Source organism: Entelurus aequoreus, linkage group LG23 (genome assembly GCF_033978785.1).
Source record: "Entelurus aequoreus isolate RoL-2023_Sb linkage group LG23, RoL_Eaeq_v1.1, whole genome shotgun sequence".
Lineage (NCBI taxonomy): Eukaryota > Metazoa > Chordata > Actinopteri > Syngnathiformes > Syngnathidae > Entelurus > Entelurus aequoreus.
The window spans coordinates 38,927,782-38,935,672 of NC_084753.1; the positions used below are offsets into that span (position 1 = coordinate 38,927,782).

General features: G+C 37.1%; 1 protein-coding gene across 3 annotated transcripts in view; it reads left to right on the top strand.

Moving 5' to 3' along the window:
• LOC133640639 (oocyte zinc finger protein XlCOF22-like) overlaps positions 1–2,025 on the top strand; it is a 35,985-nt gene extending 33,960 nt beyond the window's left edge. For all 3 annotated transcript variants that reach the window (XM_062034173.1, XM_062034175.1, XM_062034174.1), the window contains one exon: positions 1–2,025. This exon is cut by the window's left edge and continues 2,544 nt beyond it. The gene's annotated coding sequence lies outside the window, so the exon portion shown is untranslated.
• Positions 2,026–7,891: the final 5,866 nt, after the last annotated feature.

The following is a 7,891-nucleotide window of genomic DNA, read 5'->3' on the forward strand; positions in this document are numbered from 1 at the left end:
AATAATCCTTATAGCTCTTTTCTGTAGTTAATACAATGCCTTTATGTTACTCTTATATGTGTTCCCCCACACTTTATGTTACTCTTATGTGTTCCCCCACACTTTATGTTACTCTTATATGTGTTCCCCCACACTTTATGTTACTCTTATATGTGTTCCCCCACACTTCCACACAGTAGCTGATATATGGCAATATAAGTGCACAATACAATATACGCATTGCCCTATAATCTAACACATATTTGACCTTATTTAATATAAAAATACTCTTAGACATCTTTTTCCGTACATGTGCAATATGAGATTTCCATGTCAGACCGTCATCCAGTATCACTCCTAAAAATCTAAGTTCAGAAACCCTTTCAATATCAATTCCATCTATTGACAGTTTGATCGTTTCCTCCCTTACAAAAAATCATGAACTTTGTTTTTTCTACATTTAATGATAATTTATTGGCATCAAACCATCTCTTAAGTTTAACCATTTCCTGTTCAATAATTTTTGATAACGCTTTTAAGTCATGTCCCGAACTATAAAAGTTGGTGTCGTCCGCAAATAATACAAATTTCAATAACTTTGATACCTCACATATATCATTTATATACAAAATAAACAATTTTGATCCCAAAACCGAACCTTGTGGAATTCCACATTCAATCCTCATTTGTTCTGATGTATTACCCACAAAATCCACAAACTCTTGTCTATTATCTAAATAACTTCTTAGCCAGTCTAAAACTACTCCCCTCACACCAAATGAATACAACATGGACAATAATATAGAATGATCTATAGTATCAAATGTTTTTTTTAAGATGGATCAATACCCCTATAGTGTATTTCTTATTATCAGTTGCTGTTGCTATATCCTCCATTATATTCATTACAGCTGATGCAGTGGATCTATTGGTCCGGAATCCATACTGGCTCTCACTCAACAACATGTTCTTTTCAATAAAACTGTCTAATTTTTCTACAAATATTTTTTCAATTATTTTAGAAAATTGTGACAGCAGTGCCACTGGTCTGTAATTAGTGAATCTATGTTTATCTCTAGTTTTAAAGAGTGGAATTACCTTTGCTACCTTTATTCTATTTGGAAAGGTCCCTGTTTGAAAAGCAAGATTAAAAACATAACAAAGAGGTTTGATGATACAGTCAATATTCTTTTTTACAAGTATCATGTCTATACCATCACTGTCTGTTGATGTCTTATTTTTCAGTTTTGTTACCACCGATTCATTTTCACTAACATCTCCTAGAAGCATGGACTGTAGCACTTTGCTTCCCCCTCTCCATCCACTCTGTATATCTTTATGTTCTCCAATACTCTCTGCCAATTTGGGTCCAACATTCACAAAAAAAAGAATTGAATCCATTTGCCACTTCATTCATATTTGTTATCATCTTATTATCCTCATTGATAAAATGGCTTGGTGGGTTTGTAAGCCCCTATTTTTTTTCCTATTACCTTGTTCAGAAAATTCCAAGTTCCTTTGATATTGTTTTAATTTTTTTCTAGTAAATTATTATAATGTTCTCTTTTTGCTTGTCTCATTATTGTTATCAATGTGTTTTTGTAAACCTTGTATTTCGTTTCAGCATCCTTTGTTCTTACTTTTATGAAATCTCTATAAAGTTTTTTTTTTTTTTTACAAGCATTCTGTAGTCCCTTTATAATCCAAGGCTTTTTATTGTAGCTGTCTCTTTGTTTCCATACATTCGGACAATGCTTTTCATACAATGATAAATATATATTAAGAAAAGCCTCATATGCGGCATTTGCCTCTCCCACATCCACCTCATTCCAGTCTGCTTCAAATAAGTCCTCCCTAAACTTATTTATTGCCTCTTCAGTCCTTTTCCTTACATACCTATGGGTTTTTTCCTCCCTCTTTCTATCAATTGGACAGTCATAAGTAATAAACACAGGTAAGTGGTCACTTATATCATTAACTACTAGTCCACTTTTTATACTATTTTCTATGTCATTTATAAAGATGTGATCAATTATAAATTATAATGTGTCGTTATTCTACTAGGTTTGGTGATCAATGGATAAAGCCCTCTACTATATACCACATCCAAGAAGTCTCTTGTTGATTTATTTCTGGGTGAGCTTAGCAGGTCTATGTTATAGTCGCCACACATGACGAATGTTTTCTTTTCCTTTACCTTACACAATAATTCTTCCAAACTATCATTAAATGCTTCTACCTTAGACCCAGGTGTCCTATATAAACACGTTACAATAACATTTCTCTTCTTTTCTATTTCTACCTCTACAGTTACACATTCAAATAAATCATGGATTACCACTGTCATACATTCCACAGGTCTACATTTCAAGTCACAGTCAACAAACAGGGCCACACCTCCCTTCTTGTTTCTTCTACTACAGTGATACAACTCATACCCGTCAATGGAGAAATCGATACCTCTGTCTTTATCGATCCATGTTTTCCGAAAGTGCTATTATTTTGAATTTGCCATTTAGAGTCTTCAAGTATTCGTCAATCTTTGAGAAATTTGCATATAAGCTTCTACAGTTGAAATGTATTAAAGAAAATGTATTATCTAAACTAACATTGTCATTAAATTGTTCCTCGGTGTAGTAGTCACAAGTAGCATTGATTGAGTTGAACAGATGGTTTTCTGGGTCAACATCATTTTCAAAGTCATATAGTTTATAGTCCATGTATTCAGCTCTTGAAAACGTTTGATTCTCAGTTGTCTCACCTTCTCGCTGCGTAGCCTTCCCCGTCTCCAGCCAAGGATGAGCCGTGTCAGTCATAAGTCTAGCAGGTCTCATCTATATTGATCCAAGTCGCGGAGCTCTCGAATCGTGACAACTTTGGCTTCTTCATAAGGTCCATTTACCGGAATCATGATTTTGCAGTTCCGTGTCCATGTTGCTTGTATCTTGTTTTTTTTTCTGAGGATGCGTGCTTGTCTTGCAATGTCGGCGTTCTTCTTTGTAAGATGTTCATCGATGTAAACCCCAGTTCCCTTCAGCTTCCTTCCCTGCCGTAGTAACTCCGTCTTGTGTTTTCCATTTACAAACCGGATCACAATGGCTGGGTTGGTTCTGCTGTCCTTCCTGGGGATAGTATGGCACGCCGAAATGCTGCCACTTTGATGATTCCATAGATGAACTCCTTTATATGATATACATATTTGTTTTACATGTGTTCATACCTTTGCTTTTGAGTACACATAAATACATATTAGTTCATATTTACTGGTTCACATTTGAAACATCTTCTGGATCACTTCTGGAAGCATATTATTATTTACTTTATACATCATTTGAACAGTTGTCTTTTTTACAATTTTAAAATTGGGCAGCACGGTGGCAGAGGGGTTAGTGCGTCTGCCTCACAATACGAAGGTCCTGAGTAGTCGTGAGTTCCATCCCGGCCTCGGGATCTTTCTGTGTGGAGTTTGCATGTTCTCCCCGTGACTGCGTGGGTTCCTTTATGAATCATTTGTTGGGTCTCTAGAATCCATTCTATTAATTGTCTTTATTACTCTCTTGTGTAATATGAATATTGTTGTGTGATTGTTTTATATGTATGTCCCCAGACCTTTATGCAATAAACAATGTATGCTTCAACTAAAGTTGGGTACAATAAATGTAGTTAATATTTGTAAGTATGTATTTTATTCTATTTATTATCACAGTCAATTTTTTAAATGTTTTCTTCATTTGACTTACATGTAGTTTCCAGCTTACTTCATCATCTAGACCAGGGGTCACCAACCTTTTTGAAACCAAGAGCTACTTCTTGGGTACTGATTAATGCGAAGGGCTACCAGTTTGATACACACTTAAATAAATTTCCAGAAATAGCCAATTTGCTCAATTTACCTCTAACTCTATGTTATTATTAATAATTAATAATATTTACACCTAATTGAATGGTTTAAAAGAGGAGAAAACACGAAAAAAATGACAATTAAATTTTGAAACATAGTTTATCTTCAATTTCGACTCTTTAAAATTCTAAATTCAACCGAAAAAAAAGAAGAGAAAAACTAGCTAAGTCGAATCTTTTTGAAAAAATTCAAAAAAGAATTTATGGAACATCATTAGTAATTTTTCCTGATTAAGATTAATTTTAGAATTTTGATGACATGTTTTAAATAGGTTAAAATCCAATCTGCACTTTGTTAGAATATATAACAAATTGGACCAAGCTATATTTCTAACAAAGACAAATCCTTATTTCTTCTAGATTTTCCAGAACAAAATTTTTAAAAGAAATTCAAAAGACTTTGAAATAAGATTTAAATTTGATTCTACAGATTTTGTAGATTTCCCAGAATATTGTTTTTCAATTTTAATCATAATAAGTTGGAAGAAATATTTCACAAATATTCTTCGTCGAAAAAACAGAAGCCACAATGAAGAATTAAATCAAAATGTATTTATTATTCTTTACAATAAAAAAAAAAAATTAACTTGAACATTGATTTAAATTGTCAGGAAAGAAGAGGAAGGAATTTAAAAGGTAAAAAGGTATACCTGTATGTGTTTAAAAATCCTAAAATAATTTTTAAGGTTGTATTTTTTCTCTAAAATTGTCTTTCTGAAAGTCATAAGAAGCAAAGTAAAAAAAATAATGAATTTATTTAAACAAGTGAAGACCAAGTTTTTTAAATATTTTCATGGATTTTCAAATTCTATTTGAGTTTTGTCTCTCTTAGAATTAAAAATGTCGGGCAAAGCGAGACCAGCTTGCTAGTAAATAAATAAAATTAAAAAAATAGAGGCAGCTCACTGGTAAGTGCTGCTATTTGAGCTATGTTTAGAACAGGCCAGCGGGTTATTCATCTGGTCCTTACGGGCTACCTGGTGCCCGCGGGCACCGCGTTGGTGACCCCTGATCTAGACTAACTCAGCCCGGAGGATGTGTGTAATGTTGAGATGTATTGGAGATGCCTTGGTTTGTTTGGATGTTGTCAACCTGTCAATTGTTCTATTTAAACATGTTGTCAGATCTCGCGAGACAAACAAGCAACCAGCTCTATTACTTCTTCTTCTTACTGGCAGTTTGCAGCCATGACTTGAAAGGTTCATACTGCCACCTACTGGACTGTAGAATGTAGTGTGGGCCATAGGACAGAAGGAGGAAATCCTGTTAAGAACCTGTGGAGGGCAGCAATACACCTAAGATGTTCTACTAGTCTGCTGGAAATAGAAAGGATGATGGCGTTTGGGGGAGAAAGTCTAAACATGGGCATTATAGTTCTGTATTTTTAATCAGTGCATACATGTGCACATATATAAAAGTGGGTGACATTGTTATCACCAGGAAAGATGAGGTCACCTACCTAGGTTCCATTCTAGAGGCTAACCTTTCCTGTGATAAAATGGCAACCAAGGTAATCAAAAAGGTTAACCAACAAACGAGATTTCTCTACAGAATCTCCTCTCTGGTCAACAAAAGCACCATGAGGATTCTGGCGGGAACTCTCGTTCAACCCTTTTTCGATTACGCATGCACCTCCTGGTACCCTAGCACCTCCAAAACCCTCAAATCTAAACTCCAAACATCCCAGAACAAGCTAGTCAGGTTACTTCTAGACCTCCACCCCAGATCCCACCTCACTCCTACCCACTTTTCCAAAGTGGGCTGGCTCAAGGTGGAGGACAGAGTTAAACAACTTGCACTGAGCCTAGACTATGAAATCCACTACACCTCCCTGATACCGAAGTACATGTCAAACTACTTCCTTAACGTAAATGACCGCCATAACCACAACACCAGGGGGAGCTCCACTAACCACGTTAAACCCAGATTCCGAACTAACAAAGGTCTTAACTCATTCTCTTTCTGTGCCACATCAATGTGGAATGCGCTCCCAACAGGTATAAAAGAAAGTGCATCTCTATCCTGCTTCAAAACCGCAATAAAAGTTCACCTCAAGGCAGCTACAACCCTAAACTAACACCCTCCCCGGATTGCTAATAATCAAATGTAAACAATCAAATGCAGATACCTTTTTCTTATGCCTTCTGATCTCTCTCTCTCTCTCTCTCTCTCTCTCTCTCTCTCTCTCTCTATCTCTCTCTCTCTCTCTCTCTCTCTCTCTCTCTCTCTCTCTCTCTCTCTCTATGTCCACTACTTGCTGTCCATATCCTACCCCCCCCTCTCTCCAAACCCCTGATTGTAAATAATGTAAATAATTCAATGTGATTATCTTGTGTGATGACTGTATTATGATGATAGTATATATCTGATAGTATATATAAAAGATAAATGATAAATGGGTTATACTTGTATAGCGCTTTTCTACCTTCAAGGTACTCAAAGCGCTTTGACAGTATTTCCACATTTACCCATTCACACACACATTCACACACTGATGGCGGGAGCTGCCATGCAAGGCGCTAACCAGCAGCCATCAGAGGCAAAGGGTGAAGTGTCTTGCCCAAGGACACAACGGACGTGACTAGGAAGGTAGAAGGTGGGAATTGAACCCCAGTAACCAGCAACACTCCGATTGCTGGCACAGCCGCTCTACCAACTTCGCCACGCCGTATCATGAATCAATTTAAGTGGACCCCGACTTAAACAAGTTGAAAAACTTATTCGGGTGTTACCATGTAGTGGTCAATTGTACGGAATATATACTTCACTGTGCAACCTACTAATAAAAGTCTCTATCAATCAATAAATGTCGTTTTATATAGGCTACCTTTTATTTTGTTTCCCGAGTATCCTGGTTCCTTGATTTTTGTAAGTAAAAATAATCTTCAATTGCGCTGCTGGATCAGTTTAAATTACTGGATGGATAGCGGGAGAAGGAACAATATGTGACAAGGAAGGCTGTGCATGGTGCGAGTCAGACAAGATGCCAAGTGGAACAAACATTTGAACAAAGGGGTTATAGGAACAATGGTAAAAGGGTTATACTTGTATAGTGCTTTTCTAACTTCAAGGTACTCAAAGGGCTTTGACACTTTCCACATTCACTCATCAGGAGCAAGGGTGAAGTGTCTTGCCTAAGGACACAACGGACGTGACGAGGTTGGTAGAAGGTGGGGATCGAACCAGGAACCCTCAGGTTGCTGGCACGGCCACTCTCCCAACCGCACCAATCCCTTTCAGTGTTTTATGCAACTGACTCTGACTTTGTCTTACCTCTCTATTTTTGGAGGTAAAACTCTGGAGCATGGGTGTCAAACTCTGGCCCAACTCCAACACCGGCTGTGTTGTGTTGCTGACTTCCCTCGCAAAATACTCCGCTTCGCACCGAAAACTTTCTTCTTTGCTTGCTCAGCTTCTTTCTCCATAATGCAATGAACAAATTGCAACAGATTCACCAACACAGATGTCCAGAATACTGTGGAATAATGAGATGAAAACAGAGCTAATTTGTATTGGCTCCAATGGGTTATCCATACCTCTGTTTCACTGGCTACGTCACGCGCATACGTCATCATCCAAAGGAGTTTTCAACCGGAAGTTTAGCGGGAAATTTAAAATTGCACTTTATAAGTTAACCCGGCCGTGTTGCAATGTTAAGATTTCATCATTGATATATAAACTATCAGACTGCGTGGTCGGCAGTAGTGGCTTTCAGTAGGCCTTTAATGTAGTATTGAGTGAGGAACTAAAAGCTGTGCATGACTGGACAGTATGTTACACACTTGTCCTTAACACCTCAAAAACCAAAAGTATTATATTGGGGACTAGGCAAGGGTTATCTTGTGACCCAAAGTTGGATTTGAGGCTAGGTATTTCAACAGTTCAACAGGTCAGAAGTGCCAAGCTCCTTGGAGTGATGCTGGACTGCACCCTATCCTGGTCAAATCATATCAGTGATATAGTTACAAAGATGGGAAGGGCTGTTGGTATTTCCAGGAAATGTGCTGCTTTT